At 36.1% G+C, this 25,662-nt stretch overlaps 1 pseudogene; it reads right to left on the reverse strand.

Moving 5' to 3' along the window:
• Positions 1-1,716: 1,716 nt before the first annotated feature.
• On the reverse strand, positions 1,717-2,078 carry LOC148093097 (large ribosomal subunit protein eL34 pseudogene; annotated as a pseudogene).
• Positions 2,079-25,662: the final 23,584 nt, after the last annotated feature.

Below are 25,662 nucleotides of genomic sequence, written 5' to 3' on the forward strand. Positions count from 1 at the left end.
AACCTGTGTCTTTAGAATTTTTAAACACAGTTTCTATCAACAGTCACTGTCAGCAGCATGCTTCAGAAAAGAAATTGTTTAGAAGGCATAGTTATATACCAGGAAAATGTGCACATCTATTTGGAAACAGCATCTTATGACATAAAGGAAATAGTTTACTTTTTTCATTTGATAGCATAGTTGGACTGTAAATGCTCCTGCTGTGTTCTACTTAACTTGTCATTAGTAGTATTCAGCATAGTTTGACTTTAAAATATGGAGATGCGACATTTCAACTGATACATCTTTTTGATTCTGTATGCCTCTAAGAATGGCCCTGTTTGTTTTCCTAGATCTATAATTAGCTCCATATGATTTGTGTGTTCCGTTTTTAGAACTCTTTGTGAAAACACTAGGGAAGGAAGAGAAAGCTGTCTAGTAAAAGGATTATGAACCCAATATTATAAATCTTAATAAAGCACTGTATTTTCAAAAAGGTAAAATGATGAAAAACAAAATGAAACGAAACAAAAACCCTAGTGGATTCTGGCTTGATGGTAAAATAGAAAGAATACCTAGTCATTGGTAACCATTTTTGGATAATCAGGCCATGCAACTTATCAGAAAGACAATTGTTCTTTAGCATAAGTTTTTTTTTACCAACATGGAAGGCATCTGGCAACTTCACCCAGAAAAGTAATTCCCAAGCATGGCTGTTCTGTTCAGCAGCCTTCCTTTCCTGCCTCACCAATACACACAGGCCGTACAGGCACATAATCTGCTTCTCCCCCCTTTTTGACTACATTCTCCTGATTTCTTAGTTCCAAAGTAATAGAATACAGAAATTATCTTTATTACAATTCACTTGAGTTTAGAGAAGTTCAGAAGAACTCTGTGTGGGATAGCAGAACTAATCTCCTACGCAGCTGCATTAGAGGAATGAAAATTTACTTCTGTACAGTAGGTATGTCTTTAAGAAATGGGGATAGGAGATAGGCAATAATTTCACCTATTTTCTGAATAATCCAGAAATCCCATGACCTTTAGAATACCCCTTGGAAAAAAGCCTTCATACTGCTTTTCATGTCCCTCCACCCCTGTTCCTCTCCTTCACCCTTGACCACCACAGCTTAAAGCTGTGTAAGAAACAGGGGATATGTTCATCTTTCTTCCCTATTGAAGACATATAAGCCACAGAAATATTAACATCCTTTTTTACACTTTTACAGATTGATTGTGAGAGATCCAATTAACTTGGCTCTGCCTGCCCCTTGAGAAACAAAAAAAGTTTTCCCCCGGGATGTTCTATTTAATGTTTATTGTTAAACTTATGTCTTTCATGGGGCTTAAAAACAGTGGTATAAAAGTGCATCCGATTTTTTGGGAGTGCAGTTAGACTACCTAGAGATGAAGATGCAGAATATTAAGCAAAAACCTAAAGCTCTCCCTGTTTTTGCCTAACATCTATGGGATGCAGCCACCATTAATTCTTCATTTATTAAAGCATTTTGATTCTTTTTATTACTCAAAAAAACCTTCATTTTGCCCTGGCCGGTGTGGTCCAGTTGGTTGAGCTTCATCCCATGCCCCAATTCCCAGTCAGGGCACATGCCTGGGTTGTGGACACTGTACCCAGTAGGGGGCATGTAAGAGGCAACTGATCGATGGTTCTTGATCATTGATGTTTCTCTCTCTCTCCCTCTCTGAAAACGTATATATTTTTAAAAAGCAGCTTCATTAAAAAAAAAAATTAGCTTTTTGACTCTGTGCTTGTGACTTCAACACTTTCACGATGATTTTCTGCTCCTTAATAAGAAAAGCAAGCTTGGTACCGTCATGGACACACTTAGCACACATGGATCCAACATATGTTCTGATATATATATGCAATTTTAGACAACCTCATAAGAAATTTAGGCTCTTACAGCAGGAATTCCTTGACGTTGGCCTGGGCACAAACCATACGCAGATTTGGGTGCTTTGGCAACCTTCTTGGTATAAAGGTAGACAATTCTATTACCCCAGGTTCAGGAATGCCCATCTTTGTTAGAGACTACATTGCAGGACAGCCTATGGTTGTATGTCAAATGCTGGGTCATTCTGAATTAATTCTTCATGGCCTTTGGTTTCTTAGCTTATATAAAACTATTGTGTACAACGGGCAAATGGACTGCAGCTACCTGAACCTTATCTTAATTGTTAAAAATGAACGACAGCTCTACTCTATGGCATAATATGGTTTCTTTGAACATAGGAATTCTGGTCTAAACTCATGCATGATTAGTTACAGTGTAGAACTAAACAGCTTTTATTCTAGGTGGCAGGTTCCTTCCAGGCACGTAATGACAGAAAAATAGATTTGTTCCTTCAAATTCTTTTATTTCCTCTCTACCTTCCTTGCAAAAGCTTTTTGTGTGCAATGGAATGCATTCCTGCTAGAGACTCTGTTAGGAAAACTTTAGTGTAAATCATAGTAGGCCACGGAGAAATGAGAAGCATAAGTTAGGTATAAGAAAGGAGAAAAATCAAGTGAGAAATAAAAAGAAAGGAAAAGGAACTAATACAGTGGTAAGAAGGCAAAGAAGAAAATGGAGAAATTGTTCCCAATCTTAATTAAAAATCAAAAGCCTCAATATAGCATTGTATTTCTAAAAAGATAAATTTCTCCATAGACATACATTTTGATTTTTGAGAAAGGAGATGATATTAGAAACTCTGAAAGATTTGCCTGTCAAATAAAAAATGTTGCCCTACAGAATGGAACTTAGTAACTTTGCATTCAAAATAATATGTTCAGGGCATAAGAATGACTGGGGACAGCATCACTCTAATCACTCTAAGGGGGAAAAGCTGCCTTTTTTTTTCTTTCTTTTGGAGAAGAAGCAGTAGTTATTTTTTAGACATCCTTTCCTTTCCTAAAAAAATTACAGTTGTGATGATATAATGGATAAATTGCATGGGTAGGAATTGAAGAGTGCAGGAATTTAGAGATAAAAATCTCCTACTTAAAAAAATTTTTTTGCAAAGGATGATAGAAGTTTCATTTTGTGGCCAAAAAGACAGTTCTTAAAATGTCAACTCAGTTGCTAAACAAAACCAGTGTTTTAAGCTCAGTAGAGAAAATTCCTTAAAGGGATATGGAATTACCAAGTAGCAGGTAAGTGTTGACATTTAATACATCCATTTCTCTTTTTGCTCCTGTCTTTTCTTTGTTAATATGATATCTGCATGCCCTTTTTGTGTATTACTGCTTTGTTTATGCATTGGGGCATGATGCCAGCACCCAAGAGGTGGGACTGTGATAGGTACATGCAGCACGCTGTTCTGTGACCCGTGATGTTGTGCAACTTTTCATGTTTCTGTGGGCCATCTGTATGTCCTCTTTGAGAAATGTCTATTCAGGTCCTCTGCCCAATTTTAATGTTTTTTTTTTCTTTTTGGTATTAAGTTATATGAGTTCCTTATATATTTTAGATAGTAACCCCTTATTGGATTTATCATTTATGAATATCCTCCCCCATTCAATAGGTTGCCTTTTTGTTTTGTTAATGGTTTCCTTTGCTGTACAAAAACATTTTAGTTTGATATAGTCCCATTTATTTATTTTTTCTTTTCTTCTTCTTGCCCAAGGAGACATCCAAAAAGAGCAGTGTCAAAGCATTTACTGCCTATGTTTTCCTCTAGAAGTTTTATGGTTTCAGGTCTCACATTTAAGTCTTTAATCCGTTTTGAAGTTTATTTTTATATATGTTATAAGAAAGTGGTCTAATGTTATTTTTAACATGTAACTGCTCAGTTTGCCCAGCACCACTTATTGAAGAGACTGTCTTTACTACATTGTATGTTCTTGCCTTCTTTGTCATAGATTAATTGACCATATAAGAAAGGATTTATTTCTGAGCTGTCTAGTTTATTCCGTTGATCTATATATCTGTTTTTATGCCAGTACCATACTGACTTGATTATTGTAGCTTTGTAGTATAGTTTGAAATTAGGGAGCATGATACCTCCCACTTTACTTTTTCTTTAGGTTTCTTTGGCTATTTGGGGTCAGCATTTCTGCATAAATTTAGGATTACTTGTTCTAGTTCTGAGAAGAATGCCATTCATATTTTAATAGGGATTGCATTGAATCTGTATGTTGCTTTAGGGAGTGAGGACATATTAACAATATTAATCCTTCCAATTCATGAGCATGGTATATCCTTTCATTTATTTGTAGAACTAGCAATATTCTTAAAGGCCACTTACTCTCATCCCCATATTGTACAGTTGAAAAAATAAGGCTTAAAATGGAATGGAATTCTCAAGACCCAAGTTATTGGAAGAATAAATCGTAGAAATCATGTCTTAAAAACTAATTTTTTTCCCCATTTCTTTTTGGGTTTTGAGCTCTTCAGTGATATAGTTTTCTCTCTACTAATATATTTCTTTATTGAGTATAGGTTGAGCAAAAACATAAAAGTCATGATTCTCTTATGCACAAAGTTATTCTCTGACCACCTGTATAATTAACTTTTTGAGTATTTTGGCTAGTGTGTAATATTAATCATGAAGCAATGCTTAAAAATGCACTTTTGTTTATGTTTGTCTATTTTAGGTTTACAGAATTGTAAAGATGAAAATGAATCTAATACATTACTCTCTTATTTTACTCTCTTAGTTTACAAATGAGGAAACTGAGGCCCAGAGAGACTGTCACTCGCATCAGGTTCACAGTCAGTTAATAACTGAGTGGTGACTAAAACCCAGATCCTGGGACTCAGTTTATTGTCCTTCAACTGCTTTTGCATTACATTCATTTCACTCATATATTATAAAAAATTTAGTTATGAAATATTTCAAGCGTGAAGAAAATACAAAGGAGAATAAAAAATACCATCAATACCCATGAATCCTACACTAGGGTCATTTAAATATGTCTTCTGTTTGCTTCAGACCATTTTGTCTCTTTATTTTAAAGAATAAAGCAGATTCAGTTTAGCCCCCTGTATACCCTCTCCTCCTTTCCTCTTTCTATTTTTATTTTAATGTGTAATTTTCCAATTTTTGTTTAGAAAAATTTTAAACATATGGAAAAATTGAAAAAATCTTACAGTGATCACCATATAACTACCAACTAGATGCAGTTATTAACATTTTAGTATATTGCTTTATTTTACATCTATCTATATTCTTATATTCTTCAATTGATTTTTTTGGTGCATTTCAAACAAAAGTGCAGGCATCAGTATAGTTTTCCCTAAACACCTAACATGTATATAGTGTTGAATACTTGTTTATGTTTCTTCTTTTGATGTAAAATTTATATACAATGAAAATCACAATTCTTTAGTGTACTTTCATTGTGTTTTGACAATTATATCTAGCTGTGTAACCATCCCCATGATTATGCTATAGAATACTATCATTGCTTCAGAAAATTCCCTCATGCCTTTTCTCAGTCAATCCCTGACCTAACCCACTTTAGAACTGACTACTGTTCTGATGTTTTCCATTACAGATGAGTTGTATCTGTTCTAGGATGGAATCACACAGTACGTCCTGTTTTGTGTAAAACTTTCACTTAGCATGTTTTTGAGATGTATCCATACTCTTGGATATATCAATAGTTAGTTCCTGTTTATTACCAAACAGTATTCCATTGTATGGATGAATCTTGGTTTGTTTATTCTCTCCCCTTTTGACAGAATATAGGCTTTCTAGTTTTTGTCTATTATAAATAAAACTGCTATGATAGCCACTCCAGCCTTGTTGTACTTACAATTTCAATGTTATATCTTTTTCTACCCATTTAATTTTAAAGTATCTGTGGCTTAGTATTTAACATACGCCTCATATGGACAGCATAGATTGGGTCTTGCTTTTTAAAAAATCCGTTCTGAAAAAATATCCATTCTGACAACCTCTGCTTTTGAATTAGAAATATTAATCCACTTACATTTAATGTGATTATTGATGTGTGTAGATTTAAGTCAGCAGTTTTAAAAATTGTTTTCTATTTTTCCCCTCTGTTTTTCATTCTTCTGCTCCTCCTCTGCTGTCTTATTTTGGATTATAGAAATGTTTTTAGAATTTTTAGGATTTGATTTATATATATATTTAATGGTTACTCTAGGGATTATAATATGCATTGTTAATTTTTCACAGTTTAATTAGTATTAATATTATATTGCTCTAGGTAAAATGTAGAAACTTTGCAACTATATAGGCCCATTTACTATTTACCACTATATATGTAGTATGCACAATTTTTTTTGCTTTATACTACTCAATTTCTAAAGCAGGAAAAATTTAATGCAAGATCATTTTTGAAAACTCTTAATTTTGTTTAAAGAAAAAAGTGGAGAGTAAAAAACAATTATGGAGGTAATAATATAAATAAAATAAGAAAACTATGAAGTAGCACAAAATTTTAATAACCTATAATAATAATAAAATAATAAATAACCTATAATAATAAAAATAAGAAAATAAAGATTTTCAAAAATTGTGGAAAATTTATAAATGAAATGAGAGACAAAAACATTTTCAAGTTTATAACCTTAATCTAATGTTTTAAAAATGCAAAAGATACATGACACAATCTTTTTTGATTAACTGACTTATTAATAAGATAATCAGATATCAAAAGAATGTTTTCAGACGCTGCATCAAGATTCTTTTTGCCTGCACATATGACTGAGACCTGGAGGAGAATCAGGCCAGCCATATAGTTATTTGCCCAATGGCTTTGTCACTTTGTAGTCAAGCAGGAGCACAGACAGGTCTTTGTCTTTCGGGGACCCTGACACTGATGATGGTTATTCTATGACTAGGTCAGTTAGTAGAACTAAAATTAACTGGGTAGTGGTACTTTAGTTATGTAGGTAGGGAAACAGCAGTGGGCCCATCCACTTTATTCAGTTCTTCTTGTGAAGTCAGAAGTTGACTGGCCTTGTGTAGAAAAATCAATAAGGCATTTATAAACCTTCATGAAAGAAGATTTTTGAAAGGGGAATGTGTCGGTTACATGGAGAGATGACCCTGTGTGAAGGTGGGAAGGGTTAGAGTAAGAGGATTAAGCAGCGGCGACTACAGGGAACACACGCCAGTAGTTTTGATTTATGTTCGCGTTCATGTAGCGAGCACTGCCTGGAGAATAGCGGCGCTTTGCAAACCCTGTTGATGAATCCCTGTGCACACGTGGTGGCATCGGGAAGTTGCTGGAGTGTGCTATGCTGACAGGTTCTGTTTGAGAGTAGCTGATGATCCTTTCATTTCTTAAGGGATGGCTGATATAGTCTATAGTTTGGATGAATGATATTTTGTTTCAGGCTTCCTGCTCATGTGTAAAGTGATCAGTGACTTTTTCTTTTTAAAATTCCTTCACAGCCAAATTTACTGTTGTCTAAGTTCTAGATCTGAATGTTTGGCCTTCCTCCTCTCTCCTTCCTCACTGCTCTCACTGCCTCGTGATTACTTAGAGTGAGTCTGGTTGTTATGGATATGTTAGGTTATCAAATATATGACATGACTCATTTATTTTAACTTTCATTAAAATTTGGTTAGTATTTTAACTTATCTGCATTTGTACAACACTTTTAGTGCCTTGAAATTTTGGTTTTCTTAATTATAGAAGGACATCAATTCCAGTGAAATAAATTATTATTGGATTCATAAACATATTACTGTGTAATACAGGTATGCAGCTATTTTATAAATGCGCGCCCCTCTAAAGAAGAATGTTTAGCATTATAGGAATTGAGTGTGTTTTCTCAAAGTACAAACATTGGTACAATGGGCCTCTAGGCTAAATCTGCCCATAACCCCCCCCCCCCAAAGCTTTCTTGTTGTATGTTATATGATTTTCATCACCAAAGCTCCCTTTTAATTTGTAAATGTGAAATGGGCTGGATCAAAGTCTTCGAAGATTCAAGGAATCTAATCCAATTTGATGTAGAGCAAAATACAACTTGAAATCTAAATAATTCCAAACTCAAGAAGCTGCTTTCTGATCTACCTTTCCAGTCATCATTAAGTGGGGTTCCTGCTGTAATTCTCTCTTCCCAAGATAGTCATCTCTTCTGTGCATCTCTTGGAAACCTTAAAAATATTACCCTTGCACTGGTTCATTTGATCTACTGGTCTGGAAATTTGAAAATGAGGTTGTCTGTTAAAGGTGTCCCCTGCAGTGGCTTTGGCAGCATGGGGTGTTCCGGAGCAGGGAGCAGAAAGCTTCCTGAAAGAGCAGTAGTGCTGAAATGATTGGGCCAAGCAGAGAAAGCTGATTTCCTTACACTGAAGCTCTTCTGCCCCAGGCATCTTCCTCTGACTGTCACCCCATTAATACACAGCAATTGCTAGGCAGTCTCCAAGTTATCACCTTCTGAAAAACAACAGATGGGTTAAATGGCTTGGGGTCACTCAATGAGTCGGGAGCAGAGCTGGGGTTAAGTCCCCAGTCTCCTCATACCCAGCCTGGTACAGGACCAAATATGTAGGCTGTGGCTCCATCAGCATTTCTAATGCTTGGGAGAAAACTCATTAAAACAGCTCTAAACTGATTAAGTCAGGTTTATACCCAGTTTCTTTCTTCCTTTTTAGTTTTATTTTAATATCCTGGATTGATCATGCAACACTTACTGTACAATCTGCAAGGATGCTTCCTAATTATATTGCCTACTTCTCTGTGTAGCCTCTTTTCATCAAAAGATAATCTTCCCACATCTCATCACATTTTATTGTTAAAAATGTAAAATCTGAAATTAAAACATTATAAGGTTTACTCTAAAAGGAGACTTTTTTTTCTTAATGACTCCTGATTCCATATGTTAGTTGCCATATTTAAGTAGCAGCTATTCTTTGATTATATGTAGGGGAGAAGGGAAATCACATTTAATTGATATCTGCACACAGGGAAAAAAGTGGCTTTAGTTGCCAAGTTCAAACTATTGAATTTACAACAAGCTCTTATCCAAAAGCACTTGAAAAATAACAAAATTAGCCACTGAGTTTAAGTACTTCCTTCTGACCAATTGCCAAAATGAATAGAATAAAGGGCATAAGATATAAAGAGAAAGATGGAGGGAGGAAGAGAGGGCGAGAGGGAGGGAGAGAGAGGGAACATAGTTTAGAAAAAGAGGAGTTTATTTTGTAAACAGTTTGGAAAGATGAATAATAGACTTAATTGTGAATGACAGCCTTTTGAATTGGTGGTTTGTAATTTTTAAAAAATTGCTTGTTTCTGGACTTGGACTCTGGATAAAGTTTAATAATGTTATGGGCTTACAGAAGCATGCATGTGCACTCATCACACACAAATTTTAAATACAATTTTAGGTAGTTTCTGAACTCCCTTAAATCTTATTCATGGTGATAAGTTAAGGAAACTTACACTTAATTAAATCATCTAGGAAAAATCTAAAAATTCAAAAGTGAAATATTTCTAAATAATATTGGATTTAAACTAAGGATTTTTAGCAAAACTGTGGACCTCTGACTCACTTTCTCATGTATCATTTTACTAATCCTAAATACCAACTCTCACTTTTGAAACCCCCAATCCTCTTATGCTGTTGCTCTATAAAACATTGCTCTTCCTGAACTGGTACCATGATAGAATTAAGCTATGAAAATAATTTTGAGAACTCATTTTGAATTTATAATGCAACACTTGGTCATTAGACTAGGACAAATCTTAAACAATTCTAAAAAAGTAAAACTACCATTAAAAATTTCCAAAAAAATTCTGCTATAATATATAAAAATTCTGCTATAACTATTCTCAATAATTAATGTCAATATTTAAAACTTTCCTGGAAAAAAGGAAATTTTCCTTTATATGTGACCTAAATTTTTCATACTTCAGATTAAATAGTTATTTATCTTTTTATCATCACTAGGAATTGAACACAGCTGGTCAACGACTTCTGTGTAATAGTGCTCAGAGAGGTACCTTATTTTTTTAATCAACTAAAATATGTAGATAATAGGTTGTTTTGATTGTATATTTAGTCTTGATCAGCTCCTAAAAGATTTCGCTGTGATTTAAACTCCTTGAATTTCAGCTTACGAACTAGTTTCTTTGGAACAAGCAAAACATGTTAAAATAGCAATTACTCTCGTAATTGCAAATAGCTGAAAGTTCTTGGATTTTTGATGCTCTTATTCTAGGTTTGATTTTCAATATGTTTTTGATTGCCTTCCTCAAATTTCTTTGCATTTTCTTGTAGATTTATTTATTTTTTTTGAAAACCATGTTTATAGTTTTAAGCTCGTCAGGGGAAAAAAATGGAAGTCAGTTGGCAGATGAAACAAGAAGTAAAGGGAACATTTTCCAATCTCTTAAGATGCTGTATCTTTTTCAAAGAACACCTTTGAAATGAGAGTACTGTATTTTCTTGTTAACTTTGTTTATTTTCAATTAATATGTTAGATAAAATTGCTTGTGGATTCTTTGCAAACTCAACCTGAGTTACAGGTAAAGGGGCTAAGCTTCCATTAACAAAAAGAATCAGTTTGTCTTTTGCTCCCCACCCTACCACCTCCCTTTCTAAAAATGCCTGCAAGAACATTTTCATATTCCCATGATATTCTTGTTACTAAGCAGCTGATCCTTTCAAGTGTAATACACATTATAAATGTTCCTCAGTGGGAGGCGTGTCCTCAGTATCTCTGCAGATTACTCCGGGTGGCATAAGCTCCATTCAAAGGGTCTCTCTCAGTGCTTTTCTATTTCCTAATCATGACTTTATATATTGACTTCATGCCCTTTGCTACAACTCCCTTTCCTTGAGACAGTATTTTTTAATTCGAGGAGACCTTTAAAATTGCTTTAGCAAGGTAGTAATTAAAAATAGGAATTCACCCAGTTATTTTTGTGCATTTCTTTTCTCATAAATTATTTTAACATTTCATACTCAGTTGCTGCAGCAGATGACACAAGATCACAGTCTCACAAACACACATGATAAACGTAATGCCACAATATTAGAAATCAATAGTGTGTGTTTTATGGTATACTGTACCTAAAATATACAATAGGGCGACTTACATAAATCATTTATTCCCAGTCATGATTGATGACCTCATAACTCAGGAGTGACGGGGCAAAGCAGAGCCCCAAACGAGTTATGAAATGTCATCAATAACAAGTGGAAACAAATGATTTATCCAGTGTCACAGCCCATTGTATGTTCAGTTTATGCAACAGCAGTTAATGATAAAAACACCCAAAATAGGTGCAGCTTGTATTTTATCTGTCATATATGCACATACTTTTCTTACTCTGTTTTACACTAGGTTAGTGCTTATTGGCCATGAAGAAAATGATCAGGGTTGAAATAGGAATTGTGGGTTGATAGAGAAGATGTGATCTTTATATATATAAATCCTTTTGGAACCTCTTTCCTCTTGGCTAGGTTTTCCCTTTTATTTCTTTTAAAAATCTTTCCCTTTTTTAGCAAGGAATATATAAAAAAGAATATCTACAGCTATATAATTCAAATTATTTCCTTTTCAGCTGACATTCTAGGAGAGAGAAAAGTTACCATGATTTTTAATGCTAAAGGATGTTATATGACTTTAACACTAATTTTTTTCCGTGTGATTTTTTGGGAGTATATGGCTTAGGACAAAGGAATTTTATATCCCATATTCAAATGCAGTATGAATCTGACCATTAAGCAATTTTTATTTTTCAGCTTCATCCCATGCATCCTATGTGTATTTAAAAGTCTTGCAGCCCGGCCGGGCGTGGCTCAGCAGTTGAGCGTCGACCTGGGATCCAGGTGATCAGGGTTCGATTCCCGGTCAGGGCACATGCCCGGGTTGCGGGCTCGATCAATGACTCTCTCATCATTGATGTTTCTATCTCTCTCTCTCCCTCTCCTTTCCTCTCTCTGAAATCAATAAAGATATATTAAAAAAAAAAGTCTTGTAGGTTTCATAATAGAAATTGTATTTACAACAGTAAAGTACATTTATTTCTCATTGCAAACTTAGAGATGTGTTTCACTGAGTTGGTTGTTGGAAGCTTGTATTTGAGCTTAATTTTACAAGGCTAAATTTCAGACTCAAAATTGACATTAGCTTTTGGGAAAAATGCCATTTAAAAGAGAATGTCAGGTTTGTTCTTTTAAACTGAATTAAAAGTCTGTCCCATGTGACGCTCTCCTTCAAAATTTATAATACTTATTCACTAAGAACCCCCAAATCTTGTTAGATAGAACTTTATGAAGGGCGTTAGAGATGCCATAAATATAGGTATCATGCTGTGCTGATTGTTGTACAAAGTTAAGCAAATCTAGCTTCTACTTGAACAATTAAACAGAAAGTAAAGGGGTGATCAGGACTTAAGATATCTTTGTGAGCTTTGGAAGTTGTAGAAAATAGTTTGTAAGCATTGTATGAAGGTAAACGTGTGTTAAGCTCTATACCTCCCTTTTGATTCCTCTGGAATATATCTCCAAAATATATTCTGAATCTGCCTACTTTTTCAAATGTCCACTGTTATTATTGTCCTCTTAGCAAATATCCTTTCTACCCGAAGCATCTACTGTGGAAGCTTCCAGATTTGTTTCTCTATTTCCTCTTGTCTTCCATTAACATATTCTGCATAGATTAGCCTGTGTAATCTTCTAAAAATGCAGCACTCTCAGCTACAGCTCTTCAGTGTCTATTTAATACATTTCGGATAAATCTACAACCCTCTAACTGGATCTATAATTAGTCCTTGTATATCCTGGTCCCTGTATAACTCTCCAGCCCCATCATGGTCCATTTTCCCTTTCACTTTAGCCACCTGTCAGTTTTACATTTCCCCACAGATGCTGAGCTCCTCACTGCTTTGGGACCTTTTTCTATTCCCTCTGCTTGGAGTTTGTCTCTTTGCCTGGCTATATCCTCATGCTCATAGTTCAGGTCCCCCCTAAAATGGCTTTCTCAGAGAAGTCTTCCCTGAATCCTAATCTAAATCAGGCCTGCACTGTAATCTCTCAGTCTACTTTTCCTTCACAATGTCTATGACAAGTTTAATTGTATATTTATCTCTGTAATTATTTGTTCAATGCATGTCTCCCCCATCTAAGCCTTCAGCTCTATAAAGGAGGGCACATACTCTCACCTATTGCTTCTTCCCAGTGTCTAGCACAGTGCCTAGCACCTTATAAACCCTAAATACATACTTTTTTTAAATAGGGAGACTTAAGGTTGAAAGTTATGCAGTAGAAAAATTACTAACTTCCTTTGAATAATTTCTCATTCATTGACTACCCACTACAAAACCCAATACTGTAGAGTTTTACTAAAGAATTTGAGAAATTGTTTTTTATCCTTGGAAAACTGATTCTAAATACCAGCACCTAAAACCAATTCAAGTATTTATTGAACAAATATGGGTAGAAGAAGGGCAGAGCTAAACATGGAAGTTTTCTTGATATCGGTGAGTTTGAACCTCAATTTAGAAATGTGAGGATAAGATTAGCAAGTGTAAACAGAATGAACATTCTTATTTCCCATGCTGTACCATGCATATGGTCATGAAGGCACAAATTACTAGAAGCTTTTTACTTTGCTAAGAACTGAATTGTGCCACTCCAAACTTCACATGTTGAAGCACTAAGCCTCAATATGATAGTATTTGGAGATGAGGCCTTTGGGATATAATTAGATTTAGATGAGGTTATCAGTGCATAGACCTCATGATGGGGTTCATGTTCTTAAAAGTAGAGATTCTAGAGAGCTCTAGAGAGTCTAGAGATTCTACAGAGCTCTCCATAAGCTGTTTGGGTTTTCTCATAACATGGCAGCTGGCTCCCTCAAAGTAACACAAGAGAAAGAAGAAGCCAGGAGCCACAGTTTCTTTTATAACTTAGCCCTGGAAGTAACATTCTACCTGACAAACAGACTAACTCTGACACATATGGGAGGTTGTTACACAAGGCTGTGAATACCGGAGGCAGAGGTTATTGGGGACCATCTTAGAGTGGTAATCACACCTACCATGACTCATAGTAGCTCTCAGTTGAATCAGGGAACAACTGTTGGGCTGTTGTGAGCTTCCAAGAATGTCTATTTCCACTATACATGCAGGACTGGGGAAATAACTACAGAATGAGTTTTCAGCCACTGAACTGAATGAGAGGTGGGCTTGGGCCCAAATTTCACTTATCACATGACTACAATGAACCTTTTCTCTGATTAGAGTGTCACAGTGGCTCCCCCCAAATTAATTTTGGGTTGGAGCCTATGTTGAAAATCTTCAAAAGGTCTGAGTATTTCTCTTTGCTCAATGTGCAGTCACTGCAGTAAATGGCTGCAATTACTTTGGGGACAACTGGAAGGTGATATCATTGTAGGTTCTTCTACATATGCCTGGCCTTCTAAGTGAGAAGCTGTGATTTTTCAAGTCAGGCCTCTGTTCACCATGCCTAGACGTTTTCATTATACAGTTAATCAAGTAAGGCTTCTCATTTACTTTCCTCACAAGACACTTTGGTCAATTAATCATTGTTGAAGTTTATTCTGGTGGTCCCCCTAGCCCTAATTTCTATTATGGTAGCTACGTTCTCCTTGCCTCTAATAGTTAGTCTCTGCCACCCTTGGATCTTATCATGCCCACTGAAGTCAAGCAACCCATTTCAGCAGCAACATGTACCACCTTTCTCTCTTCTTTCAGAGGACAGTTATGACCATGTTTTCTGAGGATATTGATGCTCCTTTCACAATTCATGTGTTAATATCTTTGTGAAGGGAGTGTGCTTTGGCCTAGGAGAAGTAGTTAGGAGGTGGTTGTGTGTGATAAAATCCAACATTTCTCCTTTTCTGTCTTGGATTTTCTCTTCCATATACTGCCAAGGCATTTCCAGCATCTCTACCAAATTATTTCAGATCACCAGCAACTTTAGGTTTCATATAACTAACTAATAACATGCTGCCATTTGACTGAGACCTAGAAGAAAACAGGGTGTGGCATGAGGAGAACTGACATCCCTTTATGAGTTAACAGCCTCAAGTGAGGTTATTACCAGTTCTTCATGCAAGGTAGAACCAGCCTCATCAGTCAGGGGAGGAGGTCTCTGTTGACTCAAGAGGTTTGATAGGATTTGGGGGTTCTGTGTACTCAAATTATCTGAATGATCTTAATTGTCACATTTCTCAGTCATCACCAAATTCTCAAGTCCCTACTCTTTCCTTAGCAGGTTTCTAATTTTCACGTAAGAAATATACTACTTTGCTGTATTTCAGCAACTAATGCATCAGATTCTTCTTTTGATAATCAGCCCTGTGATTGTAGAGATAAAATGTTCTTTTAAGGCAGTCAGAAAAAAAAATCTCTATTTTCTGCTTATAGCTTAAATAAGCACTTTGTATTAGAGCCTATTATTTTTCTTCTGATCAGTCTCCAATGCAGTTACAAGCAACAATTCTACCTGACCATCCTTGTATACTTATACTCACCATACTCTGTTTCAGAAACTGCTATTTATTTCATTAAAAGTGTACCTTTGGTAGGCACTTCATTACAGGTGACCATAGGTGGTAACTGAAGCATCTGGAGAACATGGTCTACCAATAGTCAAGCTTTTCTGGCAACCAGGTTTTCACTTTTTTTTTTTTAAAGCAAACTCAGATGCTCATCTTTGAGTGTTTCATCTACAGTTATTCTTGATAACAACCTATATTAGTCAAGGTTCAGTTGCTGATAACAGAAACCACTTTAGCTATTTTAAGCAAAAAGAAATTAAATACAAGGAATTAGGTGCTTATAAAATATTGGCATCCTGGAAAGATTAGGAGTTAGACTGGGTCTCCAGGGAGACTCCCAGAATAATAATGTAGAATGGTTCTGCCAAGGAAATTGCAAACTCTGCCAAAATCATGTCTTGGGGAATCAAGAATCTCACCAGAGTTGTAGACTCCAGAGCTGCACCACAGCTTCTAGACCTGACCCAGAAAAAATGGTTGCCCTGTGCCTCTGTTCCACTTAAGTAAGTGCTGAATTTAAGTGTCATGCATCAAATTGGTAACACCTAAATTGCATCTGGAATTCTAGACACAAGGAATGTGAAAAATGAGAGCTCTCTAGCCTTTATAATACAAAATTTATTTGAAGTATTTATCATAGTTCTTGTAAATTCATGGCAAATTTTCAAAGAATGTTAGTTCTTATGGTCACCAAGAAAGTCTATTCTATCACCCGAGTGCACTGTACTGTGTAGGGTAAACTTGCATTTTGTGTTCTCCCTATTCATTTTTTCCCCAGAGAATGATTTTTATGCATATAGATTTTATTTCCAATTACCTTGTTGGTAGAGGTCTTCAGACTTTTGCACCCAGTGCATGCACCCTAATGCAACTCTCATGTAGCTTTCTATAGTGAACAGTTCAACAGGAATTCCAGTTCTTATTTCATGGGTTCTCGTAACTAATTGCACAATTCTGGTACATCTTCCATTTGTTGAACTTATTTTAATTTTCTAAAGATAATTAGAAGACCATGACAATAGAATAAATAAGAAAAATACATTGTGTTTTGAAGTCCCAAGAAGGGGATGTTTATAATATATTCAAAGCGTCTTTAGTTTGGTATTTGTCTCTGGTCAGTCACAGCTTCCTATGTCTTGCTTGGTCTTATAAAGATTGCTCTGTTTATTGTTTAAGTATGTGACAGAATAAACAGTGACAGGATTTGAAGATACTTAGCTAAGTAATAATAAAAATTCATATATTGATTGTAAATGCTAAATCCAAACCATAACTCTTATATAGTGGTCTAAATATTGACAAAGTTGTACAGACGTGAAAGAAAAAGTAGTTCCAAAAATGTTGACATTTCATAGAAGGTCAGGGCTAGAGAGGATCTTAAATATTAGCTAGTCTCATCTCATTTTATACCTGGGGAGACTGAGAAACAGAGCTGAACTAAATTGTCCATATTCATAAAGTTGGTTAATTATCTGACCCAAAATAGAAATAAGTCCCCTTTGAAGTTCAGTCTAGTCCAGGGCTCTAGCTGCTATAAAATAGCAGCTTTTCCTTTTAATATTCTTAGTATTCATTACCTAACTACTCTTTTTAAAAATTTTTATTGTTTAAAGTTTTATAGGTGTCCCCCTTCCCCCCCATCAAACCCTCCACCATCCTCCAGCTCCCTCCCCAGATTTTCATCATACTATTGTCCGGGTCCATGGGTTATGTATATATACATATAAGTTTTTGGTTAATCTCTTCCCACCCCACCCTACTCCCTTGCCCTCTGCTACACATCAGTCTTTTGTATGCATCAGTGTCTCTGGGTTACCTAACTACTGTTGATCCATGTTTTTGTTCAAAACAATAAGGAAATAAAAATGTTTAAATTAGTTTCAGAGTTCAAATCTATTCATGTAAAGAAATGTTTCTGCTCTTTTTCTGCTTAAAATGAAGATTTTGAAGAACACTTATAAATACTTGTAGTTTGTCCTCCAACAATAGTTGATTAACATTTTCTTTTCTAGAGAATTTTTTTTTATTGCCCAGTAACTGCTTCTTCATATTCCGTGGAGTGGAGCAACCATGGCATTTGGTGATTAATTAGTTCAAAAAGTGTTAGTTCCCCAAGGATAGCCTGTTAGGTACTTTCCAGGTCATTTAAAAAAAGAAATCTATTGCTTATGTTTACAGGTGGTGGCACATGGAATTTAGATTGGCTGTAAGGCACACAATGAATCTGCTACTCGGCAAGTCTCATTCTAATCCCATTACAATAACTCCAAACAACAATCCAAATTTTTATTTGACAACAGAGATATGAGAACTTGCCTCTTTGATTCTATATTATATTAAATATTCTTTGCACTTTTCTTTAGATTATTATGATAGCCTGCATCTTTTGGTCCATAAATATTTTATTTTAAAGTTCCTAGAGAATTGATTCCTTTCTGCATTCTGAAGAATTTTGTTAAATCAATTGGGTGAATTCTGGAACTGGTTGACACTAGCCCTGTGTAGGACTTTGGACACCAGTAGATCAAAGTCACCGTTTAATTTAATGCCTTGAGTTGTCCCCCACAATGTTGGTGTGAGTTACGTAACAAGTGTGCATTGACTTTAAAATATTGTTAAGCTCTTTTCCATGTTTGAAAATCACTACTTGATGTTGGTGTTGAAATGGTAGCTTAAACACACCCAGTGAAACTAAGAGATCCTAGCAGCAAACTTGATGGGAAGATAAAGAACACTTTATGTGAATGTACTCAGAGCCCCAGGTGCAGGATACATTTCATAAGAGGTTTGTTCTTTTTTAAGGCTTTAGAGCCATTGAAACCTAGGGGAAGAATTTTCCTTGCCTCAATAGAGCGGGAGCAAGTGTTGGGTCTCACTATTAAGATATATTATCATAGGTGAAGAGAGCCCTGCCTTGTAGGGTACAGTAGTTGAGACAACACATTTTTTAAAGCATCTGCCATATGCCTGATGTTGTGCAAGGTGCTCCAGGGAACCAAGAGAAGCAGAAATGAGCAAGGCCATAGTGACCTGTGAGGGAAAAGCAAGCACTGAGCCCTCTTAATTTAACCTCTTGTTAACCATTTGTCCTCCGTTTTGGGGAAAGGTAAATTTGTTGTTGTTTTTTGCTTTTTTCAAAAACTGGACCTTTTTTTTTTTTTTTTTTTTTTTTTTAAATATATCTCTATTGATCTCAGAGAGAGGAAGGGAGAGGAAGAGAGAAAGACAGAAACATCAATGATGAAAGAGTCATTGATCGGCTGCAGCCCACAACCCGGGCATGTGCCCTGACTGGGAATCGAACCCCGATCGCCTGGATCCTAGGTCCATGCTCCACCACTGAGCCAGGCCCGGCCGGGGAAGGGTAAGTTTGAAGTGCTGAACTGTTAAGATACACTCCAAACAATTGTGAATGCTAATGTTCTGGTTCTCAAAGGGCCCAGAAAGAAAAATTAGATCTTTATCATCATTTTATTACTATCCAAAAGAGATCTTATCAGTAGAATGTCACCTTTAATCCTTTCCTGTGTCTATTATGCATCTATTGAGCTTCTTTAATTACAATCTTGAAAGTATCAAGTAAATAAATTAAAGGCTGCCAATATTAATTTTTAAATGTATCACTGTTTCTAAACCTGTGAGAACGTTTTCCCCTCCACCTTGCAAGCAAAGGCAATGGTGCAGTGTTTTAACTTGGTTTTATTTTTTCATTTTCATTCTGGTTGATTGTTGTAAGTATAGTACAAATTAATTTCATAAAAATCCATGTTCGTATTGAAAAATAAAAAAATCTATTGAAAGTGTTTTTTTAATCTTAATTTTATCTAGATATAAATGATCTTCATAGTTTTATGCTTGTATTTCCAGGTTGAGAAAGTTTACAAAATGTATATAAAAAATAGGACATTTTCCCCTCATTACTCATAGTTATAATTACTACCATAGGCTATTTGAAAAATCATCAATCTGCATTCTGCTCTGTGCTGTGAACGTAAACAGCTCATTTACTGACTTGTATATTAATACTGCCTTTCCCTCCCTGAAGAAAACGCTCATGCCATAGAAAATTGTAGTGAATTGACCATCCTATGACCCATTATGAGGCGTGATATTTATTAACTCCTCTTTTGCTTCTTGTCTCTATCTTTTGGTAGAGGTGGGCAGTTTTGTGTATGAACTCCAAGTGCTTCACATATGTTAAACAGCTCTTATTTTTTCATAATTCTAGAAACCAGAGAGAGAAGACAATCTTCCTTTGAGCACACAAAAATTCTGTTGTTCTGGAAGAGTGACACATGTGAGGTCCTATAGATATTGAGTGAAACTTGAATTGACATTCTCTTGGTCTAGTATATTATATTTTCAAGGAAAGATCCCTGGTAAAACTTGACATAAGTGTATGTTTTGCAGCATATAAGCAGTAACATGTTATATAATTATGTAAGTGCTACTAATATTTGAAAACTTAAATCTGTACTCAAATAGCAGGGGGTACATTTGTAGCTAAGGAAGTTAGCATGATGGCTGTGGTGCTGGTACATGTATGACTTCAAAGTTTTATTTTTTTCATGTTAAGAAAGGGATATAACTCTGCTGGGCATGGCTCAGCAGTTGAGCATTGACCTAGGATCCAGGAGATCGCAGTTCGATTCCCGGTCAGGACACATGCCCGGGTTGTGGGCTCGATCCCCAGTCAGGGGCGTGCAGGAGGCAGCCGATTAATGACCCTCTCATCATTGATGTTTCTGTCTTTCTCCCTCCTTCTCCCTTCCTCTCTCTGAAATCAATAAAGATATAGTTTTAAAAAAAGAAAGGGATATAAGTTAATTTTAAGCTCTACTTCCTCAAATAGTTGGAACTCTGTAGGCACATGCCATCGTTCCAGCCACAGAGGCCTGCAGCTCTAACACAGGTGAACATGAAAGGTTCAGAACTTAGTCATTCAAGCCATATACCAATAGATTTTTGTTTCTGAGAAGTTTTCTGGACTTAAATTTCTCTTCAGCATTTAATAGATTACTCAAGAAGTCTAGTCCAAGAAAACAAATACATTTCTCTTCCTTTATTAGCATTCAAAATGCAATCCAAAGCAAGTAAGGTTTATGCTAAAACTCATGTGTGGAACTGGTATTAGACTGTGCAGTGTTCCTGGGGAATTTGAAGTAGTATACTCACAGTTTCCTAAGTGAGAGTATGAAAAACATGCACCATTCTTTAGTTATAACATAATTGTAAAAAGTAAACTATTTTTTTTTTAACTAGAGAAAACTTTATTATAATTTAATGAGTTTGAACTCACATTTAAAGCCGAAATTTAAAAGCTTAACTTCTGCCAATTTACAGGTGAGCAAGCTTATTTGTAAAATGACCCCATCCCTAACAAATAATTTGCTTCATGGATATTAATGTGTGTGTGACTTTTAAAATAAAATCTGATAACAAAATGTGACAGTGATCTCACATTTGAGTGCTTTTAGCTAGTACAGTGCAGTTCCTAATCATTTATTTCAATGCTGTATTCTCAGGGAATACAACTTCTTCTTTTGTATATGATATATTTTTCAAGTGTTGATGCATTTTTATAGCAGGAGCTTAAAAGGCTCATTGAAGCTATAGGTTTATTTACAAAATAATATTGTTTAACATTAATACTAAATTTAAATCATGTTATGATGTTTTCTTGTTAGGAAGGTGGTACCTAGAGCTACAATAAAGTCCAGATAACTGACAGATATTCTTAAGACTTGGATATAAATAAGTTAGAAAATAGTTTTTTATCAGTATACTCAAATATTGCCAGTTGTAGAGAATTCGAGTTGTAAGACAGGAGATAGAGCATGGCATGGGAAAGAGCTGTTTACTGAGAGCTAAGATAATCAGATTTCTGTCCTAGTCAATAAGCTTGGTGACTTTGGGGGAATCATTGCCCTCTCTGGGGCCTGGGGCTTCACTTTCCTTTCTCACCTGTCAAATAAAACATTCTGACGAGTTGAACTCGTAAGTTGTTTTTTTTTTTTAAATCTTAAGTATTAAAATCCTAAGATGGGGAAAAAAAAAAAGAACAGAATTCTAAGTGCTGAGTCATATGCACTAGATTGCATATGATATTTTTGTATTGTCTTCATTCACAAAAAAGCTCATGTTCTATTACCCTTTTTACTTATAGATGAATTGGGCTTTAGTATCATATCTATAGCTATTCCCTTTTGTAGAATTCTCTACTTCACTGAGGCCAGGTATTGGGCTATATTGAGTCCTATATTGAAGCAGGTATAACCCTTCTCCATCCAATATAGGATGATAGCAACTGGATATATTGGGGTTACTTTCCTGGACATGATGCCAAACTTGACTAGGGTGAACATACACTTTGTCATCTAAATTGGCACACTTTTGAGATTGAAAAGGAACAGTTTTAACAATTATATGTTGACAGCTACTGTTAACCAGGACTGTGAGGGAAGTCTATAAGGGCTGCACAGGGTATGATTTTAATGTGTCCTAACACAGCTTTGCGTGCTCCTTTTTACTTACTGTCTACCTTTCTTGAGGCAGAGAGAGAAAAGATTTAGATTTGAATAAAGGGAACATTTTGATTCAAATAGGTAAATTGCAGGTTTTGCTTTTCATATGTAAAACAGTATGAATAACGAAATAGAAGGGCTCAATTTGGCCAGAAATTCTGAAAGAGACAATTATACAAAACCCAACAAGCCCACTGAAATGTGCAGTTCAGTACCTCACATTGCTTACCCTCCATGAAAGGTCAAAAGTACCTCCCACTGTGATATGTCTGCAGTCCCTGAAAGATTGATTAAATTTCTATATAATACAGAATTGCTGAATCTAGTGAACCATAACTTATGTAATTTTTATTATACTTTATCATTCACCTTTTAAAAGTGTTTAAGAGTGAAACTTTCTTTAGTAGGCAATGGAAACCTGAGAAATGCTTGCTTTCTTTACAGTAACTTTAACAGTGAATTTGACTTAAGTCAAGGATGGTATGAATTTCTTAAAGGAATTTGAATGTAAAAATTTACTTCATTTTGGTATTTAAATTTTGGAATGGGAAAATCTGAGAATAAAGAAGGTGGATTTTGTATTGTATGGGAAAGAATGAGAAAAACCACCTTTTCACGTACAGTGGGAGTGGCTAAAGGGGTATTTGAAAACTTTCCTTGCTAACTCTTAATTCAAAAAGTAAGGTATGGGTATAAGTTATAGAAACCTGTTTACTCTTGGAAAATTCTATAGTATCCTGAGTTTCTTCTCAGTAAGACCTATTCCTTCAGTAGGAGACTTGAGAAAAGTCAGAAACTGGGGGACTCGAGGCTAAATGTATTTTACTCCCAGACACGCAGACAATTTCCTCTTTCTCCTCTGCCCCACACTCCCATTACCCTCTCCTCAATTCCTAATTCTCAGCTCACTTTAAAGCTTGACAGAGAGAAGTGCTCGAGGAGTATGTGATCTCCAAATAAGTCTGGCTCTGAATTCTTTCCTAGCCAGGACTCAGGCACTGAGGTTGCTGAACTTAGGTCCTATCGGACCCCATGGGCCTAACACCTGGAGCTGTTCCCACTGCCTATAACATGACGACAATGAGACTATAGAATCAGAGCCACACATTCTGAGAAGTTACAGCAGAACTTCGGGCTTACTCACACACAGAAGGAGGGGGAGAGTGATGTCTCTCAGATCATGTTTTTAGTCTTTATTGAAAAATTTCTTTCTTAGTGTCTATATTCATCAGGGTTCTCCAGGGAAACAGAACCGACAGGAATACACACACACACACACACACACACACACACACACAGGGTGGGGAAAATAGGTTTCCAGTTGTCAGTATGCCGAAACAGTGCATTCTTGTATTATTATTTATTAATTATTGTATTATTTTCCGTAAGAACAACTGTATACCTGTTTGCTCCATCCTGTATATTAAAAAACACAAGGAGATTTATTTAAAAGAATTGAGTCACATGATTGGCAAGGCTTGATGTGTCCAGACTCTGATGAGCGTGGCCAACAGGCTGGAGACTCAGGCAAGAGTTGCAGTTTGAGTCCATAGGAATCTGCTGTACAGCCAGGAAGAGCTGAAGTTGCAGATGAAGTCTGAGGGCAGTTTTTTGGAGAGATCTTACTGTGGAGAAGTCAGCCTTTTGCTCTATTTAGGCCTTAACTGATTGGATGAGTCCCATTCACATTATAGAAGGCATTTGGCTTTACTTAAAGTCCATAAATTTATGTGCAAATCTCATACAAAAACACTCTCACAGAAACATCCAGAATAATGTTTGGCCGAATATCTGGACACTGGCCTAGCCACGTTGACGCATAAGATTAACCATCACATTGTTATGATTCAGTCTTATATTTACCATTAATGAGAAGTATAGAATTTAGCCCTACTGTGGGTAAGATAACATAAAACTGACATAAGACTGTTATCTATTCTGAGTCACAGGTTTGGCCATTGGGAGTCACAGAGGCCTAGGGCTTTAGATTTTGATATACTTTTTTTTTTTTTTTTTTTTTTAGATTACTGCTTCCATAAAATTCTGAAATTTTAGGTGATTTTGAAAAGATGTATACCTCTTGATAACTACTAATGAACCAGGGATTGAATAATGATATAGCATGTAATTCCAGGTGGCCAGCTAATCTTAATCTTCATTTTAAGCCTAATGTTGTTTAACATACTTATCAAATGGCTTATCAATAGCTCAGGGCTATTGTTGTAATGCATCTACCAATAAATGTGACACTTTTTAGTATCATAGCGAGGGACCTACATTGTTTCTTGTAATGTCAGTGTGAAATGTTCTGCTGTATAAGAACTCATTGGTTAGGCCTGAGTTTATACTATGGTCCTGAAAAACTTTTCTTCGGACTCAAGAGGTCAAGATTCAACATTCATGTATCTGTACATCATCCTTGGAATGCCAGGAAACTAAAAACTCTTCTCAGTGTCCATGTCCTGCACAGAATTGGACACATAGTTACTACCCAACAAAAATTTGCTATGTGAATGAGTGAATGAAATCTTTAACTTTAGCTATTTTGGAATTTGGTTCATTTGCCAAATGGATAGGCTAGTTTAAATGATATAAGAAATAGAAAAGAGAATCACTGGGATAGGACAGCCTATGTGGGATGGTCCTAGGAACAGGCAACTAAAAGCAGTGAGACATGAGAACATCTTGCAGCCAGCAGGCTGCAGCAGACAGAGGCTATAGGAGGCTACCTGTTCTTATGGGTGAGCAGTCTTAGCATAAGGAGCTGTCAGAGGACAACTGGATAAGCAACAATAGTTGGTAGCTAGCTTGGAAGAAGGAAGTGAGAATTTAATGATGGCAATGTGAATTCAAGAGTATATGTTTAGCCACTGGAGAAGTGAAAACAATTAGGACCTAGTCAAAGAGGAGTTGACTAGTCAGGGATAGTACCAGGTGTTCAGCCACGGGGTGAGGAGGGACTGGATGGGGGGCAGAGGCAAAGGGGATGAGACACAGACCCAGGCATTAGAACCGCACCTTGCAAGAACCTTGGGCCATAAAATAATTCAAGAGATGAATTAATAAGACTCAGGCCCAAAACATAGCAAAATCATTAGTCAGCTGATTTAATGCTGGGTTGCTAGCTCAATTTTCACAAATTCTCTTTAATTTGGAAGAGACTGAGACCTAGATGTTAAATTGGAGCTACCTCTGCCCATGGTATTGGGGGGACTTCAAATGTGGTAAAGGACTTTAGCTGTGGCCAGGTGCTCTATGTCCAGCCAGTCAGAAGACACCGTCCCACCACCTTGAATGGATTCTGAGGTGCGCAGGGAAGATGGGGATACTTGCCCCGTAAGAAGGGTAGAGTGCAAGCAGGCATACCAGGGCCCAGAGGGTTGTACAACTTGGTGAAACATGCAGTTACAGAATTGAAAGTCCAGGTCAACAAAAAACTTTGGTCAACCTAGTTCAGAGCCACAGGGGAAATGCGTCCATGGAACTTTTCATGCTCCTCTAAAAAATTTTATTGAATTCATTGGGGTGACAGTGATTAATAAAATTATATAGGTTTCAGGCGTACAATTCTATAATACATCATCTGTATATTGTATTGTGTGCTCACAACCCCAAGTCAAGACCCCTTCCGTCACCATTTATGGCCCCCTTTATTCTTTTTGACCTTTTAGTCTTTGGACCTGCCTCAGAT

This window comes from Miniopterus natalensis, chromosome 5, assembly GCF_054644295.1.
Source record: "Miniopterus natalensis isolate mMinNat1 chromosome 5, mMinNat1.hap1, whole genome shotgun sequence".
Taxonomy (NCBI): domain Eukaryota; kingdom Metazoa; phylum Chordata; class Mammalia; order Chiroptera; family Miniopteridae; genus Miniopterus; species Miniopterus natalensis.